This window comes from Mus pahari, chromosome 4 (genome assembly GCF_900095145.1).
Source record: "Mus pahari chromosome 4, PAHARI_EIJ_v1.1, whole genome shotgun sequence".
NCBI classification, from domain to species: Eukaryota; Metazoa; Chordata; class Mammalia; order Rodentia; family Muridae; genus Mus; species Mus pahari.
In genome coordinates, this window is record NC_034593.1 from 134225693 (window position 1) to 134240915 (window position 15223).

General features: G+C 42.1%; 1 protein-coding gene across 1 annotated transcript in view; it reads left to right on the forward strand.

Annotated features, from left to right (window-relative positions):
• Positions 1–1422: 1422 nt before the first annotated feature.
• Ttll7 (tubulin tyrosine ligase like 7) overlaps positions 1423–15223 on the forward strand; it is a 114675-nt gene continuing 100874 nt past the window's right edge. Inside the window, exon 1 of the mRNA XM_021195961.2 lies at positions 1423–1647. The gene's annotated coding sequence lies outside the window, so the exon portion shown is untranslated. The remainder of the gene's footprint in view (positions 1648–15223) is intronic.

The following is a 15223-nucleotide window of genomic DNA, read 5'->3' on the forward strand; positions in this document are numbered from 1 at the left end:
ATAGTGTAAGATTGGCAGCATGATCCTTATCCTCACGGAATGCTCCATTGAGCTTCTGGCCTTGATGTTCCAACTCTTCTGGGAAACGTCCCTTCACCTCTTTCTGGTCCCCTTTTCCACATCAGGGTGACATCCATCTTAGATACTCAAATATCGCTTCTCTATCATAAAACCCAGTTTTCACAATGGTCAGACTCACACCCAGGTCCCAGTAATAGCTATGTTAAGGCTTACAGTGTATTCCCCCCACCCCCCCCACCCCCAGTGTTACGTTCAGATGTCAGCGTCTGTTCTACGACAGTTAAAAGCCCCATCTGAAAACCAGGAGTATTTCCACTGATCTCATAGGAGTAAAATAGCAAGTGAAGGCTAGAATTGAAAATACTTCCACTGTAATGTTCATGTAAGTGCTCAATTTATGTTGGCTTATTCAAAGGGCCAGTTTATTCCAGAAACAATAACTTTAAGTTGTGAAATTTCATTTTACTTGGGGGTACATAAAGCACCCCACTCCAGTGTTATTTTATAGGTAACTGCCAATTTCCTTCTAGATGGAGAGCTGTACAGTTGGTTGTTAACCATTGTGTTCCAGAAACGTATGTGAGTCTGGCTGGGCATGAACCGTGAAAGTCAAAGAAATTTCATGCTTATGAACTTTCTCCATCCTGTGAGGTTCATCTCATGTGAGATCACGATTATTTCCTAGTTACCAAGACAACACTCTCTGAACTCATGAACAAGAAAGCACAACTATTCTTGAATTTCTACTGGAAATAGAAATTCATAGCTCTGTCCAAAGTGTCTACCCCTTCAATCTATGTTTTCCAACTTTCATGTTGAGATTTTGTTAGCGAGCTCTAAGTTCCTCAGACATCCTGATGGAAGGGCGCTCACTCAATCTTACTGTCTAACTTTCAGGTTGTCTTTTGATACCCTCTTATTATTAGCTAAATATAGCTAAATAGTAAATAAAAGACCAGAAGAGCCCTTTTGCGAGATCTAAGGCACCTCTATGTGTTAAGCTGACATGTGGACTTGGGACCTTGTGGTCTAGGTCACAAGATGAAGAAGGAGGTGGCCCAGATAGGTGCCAGGCCAGCTCCCCTAGCATCCCCCTTAGGAGGGGACAGCACCCTGGAGCTAGCGTTGCTAGGTCCTCTGTTAAAGGCGTTCTGAACGCTCCCTGAGCGGGACCAAGAATAAGGCGGGGTGAGGGGTGCCCTGGAAAGCCCAGCTCATTCTTCTGCACACCTAGATGAGAAGCCACAAGTCCAGGAGGTCCCTAGCTCTCAGGCCGAGTTGTGGGTAGAGGTCCTTTCTTTTTCTTGGTTTCTTCTGTCCGTCGCCAGCCCTCCCGAGGTTCTGGTGCTTGTACCTCCATGCACGATGCGCACCCCTGGGCGCAGTGGGCAAATGGTCTGGCCCATCGGTAGCTACCACCCCCTTGGGCACGACAGCTGCTCCAGCTGCTCCTGGTCGGGTCGAGCTTCTAAGCTCTGAACAGCGGCTTCCCCGGGCGGTGGGCGAACTGAGGTGATCCCAAGAAGACTCGCGGGGTGGGCCGACCGGGGAGCCGCAAGCCGCTGGCGGGGAGCGTGGGCCACCGAGGGACTGGCCACTGGATCCAGCCAGAGAAGTGCCTCAGCGGTGAGTACCTGCCCTTGCCCCCGCCCCTCTCCTCCACACCCCAGGTCGCTGCGCCCATTCCCTCCAGTCCCTGTCCTGGAGACGTGCCAGGGTGAAAGCGGCTGAGGAGGGCGGCTGCTGCCAGGCTCATGATTCAGCATCATTGGCGCCCAGTGGTTTGGGCAGACGGAGGAGGGGACTGGACCGGATTATTTGTGGGGTCCCATTTCAGTTTCTAGACTTGCTCTGGCAGGATGAAGTGGGCAGAGTTCCCAGTCCCCCGCTGGGTTGATCTGTCATGATATTCTGTCCCCAGCCCCAGTGTCAACCTCCTTGAGCAAATCATGTTGTGTATTCTTGAAAGTGTGTCAGTGAGATCTCTTTTCCCACACGTCTCTTTTTTCCACTTCTCATCCCACTAGGCATCCACTTTATCTGATATCAAAACATCCCCCGAACTGAAATATTTTTTATAGAATTTGTCTTATATTCAGCATTGGTTTGACGGATTCAAAAAAGAAAAGATGTATAGAAATCATGAGTAATATCATATATTAGGTGTGTGTGTGTGTGTGTGTAATTGAGTTGAATTATCAATCATCTCAGAGTCAGTTCTAGAAAGTAAGGAAGAGAGAGCTTAAATTACAATCTCAAGGTCACAGAACAAGAATTTGAATCCAGATTTCCCTCTCTCCAACATCCATGGACCATCTACTGTATCAGTGTTGAGTCCACTTATGCACTATTAATATTAAGTATAATATTAATTTTCGTGGGAGTAGTCTCAAACACTAGCGACAGCAACCTGTAAACTTTCTGCACATTGCCCTGCACACATGGGAGCGATCCTGTGAGAAAAAGTCCACTTCCTTAGCATATAGAAAAAAAATGTATATTTGGACAACACTCTGTCAGAGAGCTGGGCCCGAACCAGAGATGCCCAACCTGCTTTTGGGTGGTGCTGTTGCTGGAGTCTTGGGAGACTCAATTAGCATCACAGTAAGCAATCTGGAAATGACTATTTAGTCTTTCGGTAACATTCAAAGGAAGAACAGGGATCTAGTTTATGGGGTGCGGGACTGAATCACACACAGCAGGGTGATAAATATGCCGAGACTCAAGTGATGCAATTTGAGTTGTCACAGCTTTGGGACTTGGCATAGCAGGTGACAGTTTATAGGTTAAGGAGCTCAACTCTAGAGAAGGTTTGAGGTCGTCCTGTAAGTGCTAGCATCTGAACAGGCACTTACTCTTAAGTGCTTGCTTCTCTTACTAAATAAAACATGTATGTGTTACAGTAGGATGGAGTCATGAACAGTGGGAAGTGTGCCTGTTAGCTGATGCTCTGCCCACCAGCGTCAACAATCACATTGACCTTGTATGCTCCTTCTGCGAAAATAGTGGACACCAGGTCTCTCCTTCTCCTCGGGCAGGTCCTTTGATCTGATTTCATTTATGATTTATGGATTATCTCTTAAGATGTGCGACTCTTGCTGATGTCACTGGTGTAAGATTGCTAATGTACAGATGGTGTTGATTTCCAAGTCCCAGCAGAGTGTTTGATGGCACGCAAGAACACAGACATTTAGTCCATCACTACTGAAGCACTCACTGGACCAATTGATCTAGAGAGGGCTTTTGTTGTTGTTGTTAAGGGGGATATTAATAGACTAAAGCACAAGGCCTAAGTAAGGACATAATGTGGAGACAAAGATTTATATTTGTTGTTCAGACAAAACCTGCAAGAGAAGCTGGGCCCTGTGTGTGGTCCTGTGATTTCTAGAAGGTCATTTTATGTGTTATTTATATTCTGCACCTTGGTGAGGCATATTGCAATCCAATCTGTTTGATCCCCAGAGGAACCTCAGAATTGATATGAATGAATAAGCAGAAATTGATTATTAATGGTCCAAAAGCAGAAAATGGAAAATGCATGTCCTACGAGTGATGTCATAGGTAGGGTTTTTAAACAGCAGGCTTCAGTTAGATAATACCACTGAGGGCAGGAATATAATTCGAGCCCGGCTGTAGAATTCTACCTCCTCTTTGCTTCTGTATGTATTTGACCGGTAACTACTGAAAAGCATCTACATTTGACTTCAGGAAACTGCAGGTCTAGCTGAGAGGTATTGACATACTCAGAAATAATGAACTGAATGTCAGAATGGGCTCACTGTTGGCAGGTGATGTTACCTTAGGTGTTATAGCAATACCAGAAGAGAAGAGAGGACCCACAGAAGTGCGGTGGTTGGTCAGATGGCCAGGGATGCCTTCATGCACAGAAGTGAATTAAGTGACTATCTGATTTCTACAGCTAGAGAAACTGTCAGCTGAGATGTGATAGGCTTTGGGCTGTGAAGAGCTTTGAGTGTCAGGCATGAGATCTGTTTCTGATGTGGTAGCCACAGAACTAGTAGAGAGATTTTTAATAATCAGTGAGTGAGGTTTTTTTTTTTTCCTCATGTTTATTTCCTTTGCCTTAGTACCCTTCAGTACTCTTGCAGAAAAATGAAATCCCTTTGGACACTAAAAGAATTATCAACTAAATGCAGAAAAAAATTCAGTGAAAATAAAATATTTTCCTTCTAATGAGAGTCACTCTTTAAAAAAATTTTACCCATTGTATAATTATTAATAAATTGGAAAGTATAAAAATATAAATAGATAGCATACTTTTACCAAGTAAAGATAACCATTGACAACATTATTTGTGTTTGGTTTTAACTGTGATAAATTAATCGTTACTGTATTTTTATTTTAACTTTTACTCTTTAACACTAGTTTTCAACAAATTATAAGTGAGCACTAAACATTTTAAATGCCTGCATAACTTTTCATGAGGTAGACATACTAAAATTCCTAATCATCCCCTTTTCAGTATCTTATTGATTATAATCATGACATCATGGTGAACATTTTGATGCATAAACTTTTTTATCTAGAAGATTAACTCTGTAGGCTAACATCTCAGGAGGAAGGGTTTGGACTCTTCAAACTAGACAATTTCAACAAGTTTTGAATCTCTACTAAAGTTTACATGTTCAATTTAAGTTCATTTTTAAAAATGCAAGTCATGTCTGTGGTTTTTCAGATCACGTTGTTTCAGGTAACTCGACTTTTCATTAGAACGAGTAACTAGATCCTAAGAACTTAGAAAAAGGTGGGATTTAGAACTAAGGAAAGAAGATGTAATTAAAGCCAGAGAACAGGTTTGATGAGAGAAGGGGGTGGGGTGTCTGTCCAGAGAAGCAGCACCTGTAATAGAGGATTGTCAGCTCCTAGGGATTCGTTTGTGGGCCCAAGCCCACAACTTTCTCCTTAGTAGAAACCATATCCTGAGACAGTCTCCTGCAGACTTTTAGTCTCTGGTCTCCTATGTCAGATTCTCAGGTCTTTAGCTTTGGTACCCTAGTAATACTGGGCACGGATTAAAACTATCTCGGTCCATAACTTAGAGAATCTGTGACCTGTGCCACACCACCACTCTTAGCAGAAGCCCCCACTACAAAGTCCACATGTACATATGAGGCACATTTGGTGGACCTTGAAGGTCTCTGTTTATGTTTGTACATTTGTATGTTTGGTGTACATTCGTCAAAGATGACCTTTGAGCAGAGTGGAGGCTGGGAGATGCCAGGTGTGCTCAGTGTCTCTACCCAACACTTAGATTCTTACCTCATTTCTCACCAGAGCAAAAATTTCCTCTGTGGAAGAAATCGTGCCTCAGTTTTCCTTATGTGTCAAAAAGCCACATAACATTCCCTCCTTATTAAGAGTGAGACAGGAGCCCAGGGGTGAGAAGGTGCTTTATCTGGGTTCTTGATTTATTCCCCAAAGTTCTTCGTTGGTCTTCTCTCGGGATCTACTTCCATCCTTCTTGCTTGGGTCATGAGCTTGGGGCTCCACTGAGGTGGTTGGCTGTGAAGTGTCTCTGGTGCTAGTGAAAGGGGAGTCAAGGGACATGACTGCACTGGAGGATACACTTAGGACCTGAAGCTTGTTCTGAGATGAGCCAGTCTTGAAGCAATGAAGACTAGAGCATTGTACTGCAAATCACAGTGAAACTTGACCTTCCCCTTAGGCCCCAAGAGATGATTTCTGATGGAAGCTAGGCTCTCAAGGACCTGAGGATTTTAAGTTGAATTTGCCTTGGTTAGTTGGAGCCTATTATAAAAAAGTTGGCTTAAGTTCTTAGGAGCTTGGAAGTCCCTTTCCATTTATCTCATTCATCAAACATAGAGTGGGCTTAGCAGTCTTGAAAGTTTAACTAGGTCTAACTATTCATTCCCTGTTCACCTTTATTTCCGGTTGGACATTTAGCTCTGACCACATGACCGCCATTACTGTATACCATTAGTGATAAAGCCAAGACAATGGGCTCCTCTAGACTGTAGGGTGTGCGTGGATGGGCAATGTGTTAATTCCCCCCTTTCATTCTCGAATCTTTTACTTGAAATCACCTGGTTGGTTGGCTGATTTTTTTCTCTTCTTCAGGTTTTAGGATTCACTGGTCAAGAACTTATTGGGTCTTTTCTCAGGGTGCCCCAAAGGTCTCTGGGATTGCTTATCCCACCCTCCCCCCCGAAAATAATGGTATTGTAGATATGCAAAGCTGCCATATTGGCTGCCCATTCTAAATTATTGGGACACCTAAGCTTCAAACCTGTGGGGTTTTTTTTTTGTCCCTCTGCCTAGCCATGTGAAATGAAACATTCTATTTGACAAAGGGCTATTTTTGAACAATTCTAGCTCTCTCACCCACTGCTTTGTGAAGTGTGAACTGGTACCACGGCCGATTCGACAAGACGAAAATAGCCTGGTTTCTTTTTTAAACTTTATTTTTATGTTGAAAGTTCATCCCTCCTCCGTTAGCGTTGGCTGTCTTTTAAAGCAAGCAGGTCATCTGTAGATTTAGATGGCGAGGGAACAGTAATCCAGGCAGCATCTCCAAGACCGTTCCTTGGCTGTAGGTCATTCCGTGGCTGGCTGGTGCACATCCTTAGACACTCTCATTAAAGGTAATTCCACCTCTCTTTTCTAAGTATCCCTACTTGACTTGCACGCAGAACTTAATTGGCAGAGCCCTCCTGTATTTAAATGTGGAATATTGTTAAGAAAAGCAACTGTAAGTTTGAGTCACTGCATTTCCTGGAAACATCTTAATGTGTAATTTTGTCATAATTGCAAGTCTACTCTTCAAAGGACCCATTAGATAAAACATATGGCCACATGTAACATCTGGAGTGATAGCTGGAGAAGCAGAATAGTTAGCTTGGTTCTTTGTCTTTCTGGCACAGTCTGCCACTAACTAGTGGCCCCGGGATAGTCCTGGGAAGGGACAAGATGGAAAGCAACACCTTTTCTGTAGTCGGTTGGTTTAATATTCATGAGCCATCTGTGAGTATATTTACTTAGTTTTAGTTTTGATCACATCCACAAAGTAATCATGAGTGACATAATCTACAACCCTATGATTGGCAGCTATCATTTTGTCCATTTTAACAATGTGAAGAATAGAACTAACAAGACACAAAGCAAGCAAACATTAGCCTATAGAGAACCAGCACCTGGCCCATAGCTGTCCCTCAGATACATAGCTCAATACCCGCTGCTAGCTCTTTATATGAAACAAAGACAATGACCTTCACTGGTTTTTATTGATAGTTGTTTTTGGTTTTACTTCCTTTAGGGCACTGGGGAAAAACTTCACTTACTGACTACCTGTGTGGCCAGTAGCTCACATTTAAACCCATTAGTTTTGGAGAGTATAAAATATCATTTCTAGCACTCCACAGAGATGAATTGAAGGAAAACAGGCATCATAAGTACAAAGCGAGGGTGCAAGGGAAGGCCCAGTACCTCTCAGAATCAATGCGCTTGGGCCAGAGAGATGGCTCATCAGGTAAAGTGCTTGCTTCACAAGCCTTGAGACCCAAGTCTGTACTCTCAAACCCACGTGAAGGTGGAAGGAGAGAAATTACTTCCTAAGGGTCCCTACGAGTCTCTCATTAGTGCCTTGTGCATGTGTGACCTTCCTATAACAGTGTGCACATGTACGTATAGCAATATATAAACTGTTTTAAAATTTAAAAGATATTAGGTTTTATATCCGAGCAAAAGCCTTTTTGCTTGTCTAAAACTGATGCCAAAGAAACATTTGGTGTAATGAAGTGGTTGCTATTGCGTATGGTTTGGGTTGTCATTTCGGAAGAAGAGGCATTTTATTTCTAAAGCGTTTATTTGGGTTGTGTGCCTCAAGAGCTATCTTTATCCTTGACTTGGTATTAAGTATAACATGTATTCCTCGTTGGTTAAGCAGAGCATATGTGCATCCATTTGGTACTTAATCATTTGTGAATGTTGTTTCTAGAGCACGCAAGGGAGAAGAACAATACAAATATGAGATGCACGAAGGTCAAAAAGCAGTTTCTATTGGGAATAACTTTACGAAAATGCACATGGGGGAGGAGAGCTGGCTCAGTGCTTAAGTCATTGTGCTGCCCTTCCAGAGAACCCAAATGTGGTTCCCAGGCTCCTTATGAGGCAGCTCACAGTTTCCTATAACTTCAGCTCCAAGGGACCTAACACGTTCTTCTGCCTTCTGTGGTCACCTGTTCTCATGGGCACAAGCCTGTACAGACAGGCAGACAGACAGACAAACAGACAGACAGACAGACAGACAAACAGACAGACAGACAGACAGACAGACAGACAGACACACAATTGAAAATAAAACAACATCTTAAAAAAATCTCATAAAACCCCCCAAAAAGTGTTCTCAGTACTACTGAATGTAGAAATTTGGATCCCCAAGTAAAATTAGCTGATAATACAGAAATGAATTGTTTGTCTTTCTACCTAATTGTACATCTCATGTCAATATGAAAGTTATGGTAGTATTTTATTACAATAATAATAATAATACAGTAGTCACTGCTTATCTATGATGTCATCTTTCATGGTTTCATTTACAAATGGCCAACCATGGTCTAAAGAATATTCAATGGGAGGTTCTTGAAATAGTTCACAGTTCTGAGTAGTGCTGCCCCGAAGTGTGCAGGCATGGTGCTGGTGACGTAGATATGACAAAAAGAAGTAGCAAAATACTCTTCCCAAGTGACCAGGCACAAACTCCCAACAAGAAAACAATCGTGGGCAGAGGTTCCCATGGCCTGCAGTACAGTGAGGTGTGAACAGGCACGTCTGTGTACCTTTTACAGACTGAATTGCTGAGATGTCATATTTTACTGTTAGTTGTCATTGTTCATTTCTTACTGTGCCTAGTTTATAATCGAAACTACCCTACATAAAACATATACATGCAAACCCACAGTATATGAGTTGGTTCTAGCCAAGCTGTCAGGCCTTTGCTGTGACCGGGGAAGTAGGTTGTTCCTCCTTGATCCTTGTCACAGGTAGCTAACCTTCTGCTTTCTGTATCTGTGAATTTAAATATGTTAGATACTGATCTAATGAGATAGGATCTCAGGCAGGTGGAGTCAGATGCTGTTTGCCTTTGGTTTCTGTTTATCTCAACATAGTGCCCTCGGGGCTCACCCTGCTGTAGTACGCGAGTTTCTTTCCATCTGAAGGCTGAGTGACAAGGCACCATGAGGATGGATCACACTGTTGGCTCCTTCAAGACATTTGCGCTGTTTCCACTTAATGGCTCTCGTGAACAGTGCTTCTGTGTCTGGGCGAGTCACATGTCTCTCCAGGACTGTCTCCACTCTTCTTGAACGGCATTCACAATCAAGCAGGGTGCCTGGCTCATAGGGTGGTTCTACTTTACACACTTTGAGGAACCCCCCCATGGCATCTCATACACAAGTTTCGGAATTTTGCCACCAGCAGGGCACTGGTGTTCATGCTGACAGCTCCTACTTTGGGGTGTTTTGGGCAGTGATGTCTCACTGTGGTTTTGGTTGTGTTTCTCGGATATTAGCGATACTGAGCACCTAACTTTTCACATGCTTAGTATACATAGTCCTTGGAGACATGTCTATTAATGTCATCCGTTTTAAAATAGCGTTAGTTATCCGATTGTTTCAGAAAGCATTCTGTGATTTTCGTTGTTAAGTTGTAGTTCTTACGTATGCTGGCTGTTAATCACGTGTTCTGAAGACGCTTTGCAGATGTGCTTTCCTATTCTGTAGGTCACTTTCCCCCTGTTATGGCCTTTCTTGTTTTATATAGTTAATCTTTCTATTTTCACTTTCCTTGCTTACATATATCATTGTTTATTTTATTTTAGCAGTCTAAAAGTTTATTGTTGGATTATTTCACAATCTATGTTCTTTAATTCTTTTTTCCTTATTTCTAAATATGTACAAGGTTATTTTTGTGAATTTGTAATCATGACATATACCACACCGTTTTACAAATTAAACTTAGTTTTAGTCTTGGTTGTCTATGGAAAAATTTAAAGTTAGTTGATATCTTCACTATATCAGTTCTTCCAAATCACGAATATGACAGATTATTCTAGGCTGTCTTACTTGATATCTTCCATCAATACCAGTAAGTGTGATGATACAGATTTTGCACACATTTTTAAAGTACTTCATCTTTACCTGGAACAAATATAAATGATACTCAATTTCAAATCTCTATTTCTATTTTCTTGTTGTCAGCGAGTAAGCATACAATCGGTTTTGTGTCTCAATTTTTTTAGACTGTAACCTTCCTGAATTTGTTTCTTGGTGATAGAATTTATAGATATTTTCTTATAAGGCTAAACTTGATTAGATTATCTGCAAAACAGTTTACTTTATTTCCAACTTACACATCTTTGTTGCTCTTGCCCTAATACAATGGCTGGAACTTCTAGTATTACATTAAATAAAAGTGATGAGTTCATATTGTTGCCCTGTTCCCGGGGTTAGGTAGACATTGTTCAGTCCCTGTTGAACTGTTCAGTCCCTGTGGTGTCTGTGTGTGTGTCTCTGTGTGTGTATGTCTGTGTGTGTATCTTTCTGTGTGTGTCTGTGTGTGTGTCTGTGTGTGTGTGTTTGTGTGTGTATGTGTCTGTGTATGTCTCTCTGTGTGTGTCTGTGTGTGTGTGAGTGTGTATGTCTCTTTCTCTCTCTGTGTATGTATATGTCTGTGTGTAACTGTGTGTGTCTGTGTGTATCTGTCTGTATGTAATGCATGTGCGTGTGTATATGTGTGTCTGTGTGTGGGTGTCTGTGTATGTGTTGGTGGGTTTGTGTCCCTGTGTGTGTATGGCTCTGTGTGTGTCTGTGTGTGTGTGTCTCTCTGTGTATATATGTGTCTGTGAGTCTGTGTTCATCTCTGTGTGTGTTGTTGTTGTTGTTGTCTTCTCACTGTTTCTGTCAATCCTTCCATAAACTGAAAAATGTTTAAAAAATTGCTTCTGTGCTGAACATATATTTACATTCCCTTTTATTATCACTCCTAGAAAAATATAGAGTAATTATTTGCATAGCGTTTGTGTTGTATTGTTAGTAATGTAGAGATGGTTTAAGGAAAGCATAGGTCTACATGTGTTCATTAAATGGTACACATGCTGTTTTATGTAAGGAATTTGAACACATATAGATGTTGTTATCTCTTGGAGCTTTGGAACTCCTGTACCTGCTATTTATGGAGGTCCACGAAGTTCCTCTCTGTTCCTAATACAATGAGACCTTTACCATGAATGGAGGTTACAGCCGTCAGTGGTAGAACATGTCTGATTGCAGCACTTGGGAAGTAGAGGCAGGATTAGGAGTTCAAGGTTATCCTTGTCTATATAATGACTTTGAAGCTAGTAAGGGTTACATAGGATCCTGGCTCAAATACAAAAAGAAAAGCAATTATTTGATATGAGTGTATAATTTCCATCTTCTTGATATCTATATGGCACATCATATTGATTTTTGAATAGTGGTTCAACTTTATACACATGAAATAAATATTGATTAGTCATAAGTGTATGCAAACACATTATTTACATTCATAACATGTATGTACACACATTTGCTAAATTTTGTTAAGGACATTTGCATCTGAATTTATGAAGGGCAATATTTCATGGTTTCTTTGTTCATGTGTTTTCTTTGTCTGGTTTTGGTTCTATGTCCTAGATCATGAGTTGGGAACCATTTCCTCTTCTATATTCTGACGGAACCATCTGGAATATTTCCTTTTCAGAAATTTTTAAATTAAAACAACCTCTAATAATTGAATAATTGCTCAGGTCATGTCTTTTGTCTTGGAATGAGATTTGACAGTTTGCCCTTTTTAAGAGAAATTCTCTAGGTTATTAGCTTTATGCATACATTTGTCCTTGGATTTCCCTTACGTCCTTCTTATCATTTCTTGGATTTATTTTTTCTGCTTGCTCCAGCTTTGTCTTCTCTACTTTTATTTTTATTTATTTATTTATTATTTATTTATTTTTATTTATTTATTTTTTTCGAGACAGGTTTCTCTGTGTAGTCCTGGTTGTCCTGGAACTCACTTTGTAGACCAGGCTGGCCTCGAACTCAGAAATCTGCTTGTCTCTGCCTCCCAAGTGCTGGGATTAAAGGTGTGCGCCACCACCGCCTGACGCCTCTACTTTTAAAAGTTCTTAAACAAACTGAGGGTGTGGTCTTATGATGGTTTCTCCCGTCTCATGTCAGCATTTATGTTCAACACGATTCCTCTTGACCTGGCTTTGTGTCTGTCTTATAGAGTATAACCTTAGGTTTTATTTACAGTCTGTTCTAGATCAGTGTTGGAGAAAGCATTTCTTTTAGGACTTCTATTTTGACCCACGGGCTACTGAGGAAACTTTTTCCACCTGTGTGTGTTTTGTAAGATTTTATTTTATTTTTTATTTATGTGTGCACATGTGGGTGCTTGCATATATGTGTGTGTGTGTGTGTGTGTGTTTGTGTGTGTGTGCGCCCATGCGTGCATTTGCCAGGTACCTGTGAAGAGGGCATGTCTTAGAGCTGCAATTACAGCAGTTGTTAGCCTCCAGACAAGGCATGGGACAGGTAGCTCAGATCCTTTGGAGGAGCTGAAAGTGCTTTTTAGCCTCTGATTCTGCTTTCCAGCTCCTTTTTTACATTTCTTAAATTAATTTTAATTGGGTTTCACAGCTTGGCCCACGGTGGTCTTCGTGGCCTTAGGTTGTCATCCCAGCTTAGCCTCTGAATGGCTCGAGCTACAGGCGCAGGCCGTGGTGCCTGCTTGAGAAGAGACTGACTTCTGGTTAGGAGGTTTGGCTGAGTTGGTTTCTTGCTTACTTCTAGTTAGTTAGGATATCTACTGTGGTTTAAATTATCCAGATTTGTTTAATAGTTCACCTTGGTTATATATATAACTATATATATATAACTATATATATAACTATATATATAGCTATATATAACAATATATAAATAATATATATTAAATATATTATTGAACTTACTTGTTTGCCTGTTAACCAACATGGGACTGGAGTCACCCCTCTGCCCCATTTGAGGACTCCCAAAGGATACACTGGGTCCTCTTTGTCCAAGCTAACCCCATTGAAAGGTTGTTGTCATAAGCTCTGAGACCACTTGGGACTGCTGACCCGCTGAACTTGTGAGTGAAGTTTATCTCTTACCTCCCGTAACTGTTCTGAAGTGAAAAACAACCGGTCTGATAACAGCCAAAAAGTGTTTCTCATAAGAAATCCTCGTTCTGACCATCTCTTGACTGGAGCTTTTGAATTTTAAGCAGTAGATGCTAGTCTCGGACTCCCCTGTGTGTCTGTCCCCTCCTTCCCTTCCCCCAACACTGAGCGGTACTCCACTCACAGCTCGTGTGGCACCAACGCTGTCCTATCCCATAGGTGGATACAGCTCGTGTGCACCACCCATCTCTTGTTCCTGATTTATTGCACCTAACACAGTGCCTTTCCAGCTCCGGCCACATCTTCACTGGTGTCTTATTGAATAATACCACAGCGTGTATGTGTACTGCGTCTCCTGTGTCTGAGTATCCAGTGAGTTAGCTGTTGAGAGTCGTGCTGCAGTAGATGTGACAGCAGAGATGACCTTTGTGCATATGGATTGAATGTCCCATGCCGTGGATCCGGTGGTGGGATGGCTTGAGTGCCTGATAGCTCTATCTGAAGTCTCGGTGAACTTCCAGACTGTTTTCGGGCTCAAGCAGTCTCGTGATTTGTATGTGCTTACCAGCCCTTGTTTTGCTTAGTCTTGTGTATTAGCCATTTGTAACAGATACAGTGATGTAGAGACTGTTTTTGACTAAGTGCAGTTTTCCTCTATGATAAGCAGAGTCTCTGGTGTGCCATTCTAGAGGATGCTTGGGAAGGCCAATCCTCCCTTTTTCTTGTGCAATGATTCTGATCTACCCATCTCATTTGCATTTTGGATTGAGTTCCCCGGGAGGGACCCTCTCAGGAGACTTTGTCCTTCACATCTGTTTGTGAGGAACTAGACAGATGTCCTGGGAAGATGAGAAAGAAGGGCTTCGTGGAGTCCTAAAATCCCCTAGGCCTGTTAGTAACTGGACCTCCCTTTTTGATGTGGCGGTCTATTGAGCAGCTGCCTCAGATTTCATACAGATTAAACATGACTATTCTACCTCTGTGGTGATTGGTTATAGCCTTGGCAGGTGACATAGGTGTTCAGGAGGACCAGCTTCATAGATGAAAAGGAGGGGAATGGAAAACACTGGTTTGGGGACTGCTGTAGGGCCTGGTACCCAAAGTATAACCTATATATGCAGGTGAAATTGTCACATCACCCCTGGAAGAGCATGTGGAAAACATTGCTGTGCTCAGAAAAATCAACAAGATGCAGATGATATTTCCTGGAATCACAATATAGCTGTGTGTGTGCACACTTGTGTGTGTGCATGTGTGTGTGTACCCATGCCCTGTGTGTGTGTGTGTGTGTGTGTATGTGTGTATGCTTGTGTGTGTGCATGTGTGTTTTTTTGTGTGTGTGTGCCCATGCCCTGTGTGTGTGTATGTGTGTATGCTTGTGTGTGTGCATGTGTGTTTTTTGTGTGTGTATGTGTGTGTGTGTGTGCCCATGCCCTGTGTGTGTGTGTGTGCTTATGTGTGTATGCTTGTGTGTGTGCATGTGTGCTTTTGTGTGTGTGTGTGTGTGTGTGTGTGTGTGTTTATAGCCACACTCTCCCACTTTCACCCCCTTTTCTGGCTATAAAGAGCCAGATTTGAACTGAAATTCAAGCAGTAGCAAGTTGCCCCTTCCTCCCTGTCCCAGGCTTGTGTGCCAGGAGGAAATGGGATAGCACAGAGTTGGTGCCACACAAGCTGTGAGTGGAATACTGCTCAGTGTTGGGGGAGGGGAAGGAGGGGACAGACACACAGGAGAGTCCTAGACTAGGGTGTCCTTCATTTGCTTAAGATTCAAAAGCTCTAGTTAAGAGATGGTCAGAATGGAGATTTCTCCTGTGAAACACTTTTGGGGTGACCAGGTCTTTTCCTTTTTCGGACATTTTCAGAACCGAGGATGCTGAAGTCTGTTGTACCTGAGGTGAGTCTGACATCATCCAGTGAGTGATGGATGTGTGAGCGAGTGTGTGCGCACGTGTTTGTGTGTGTGCGCACATGTTTGTGTGTGTGTGCGCGTGCATGTGT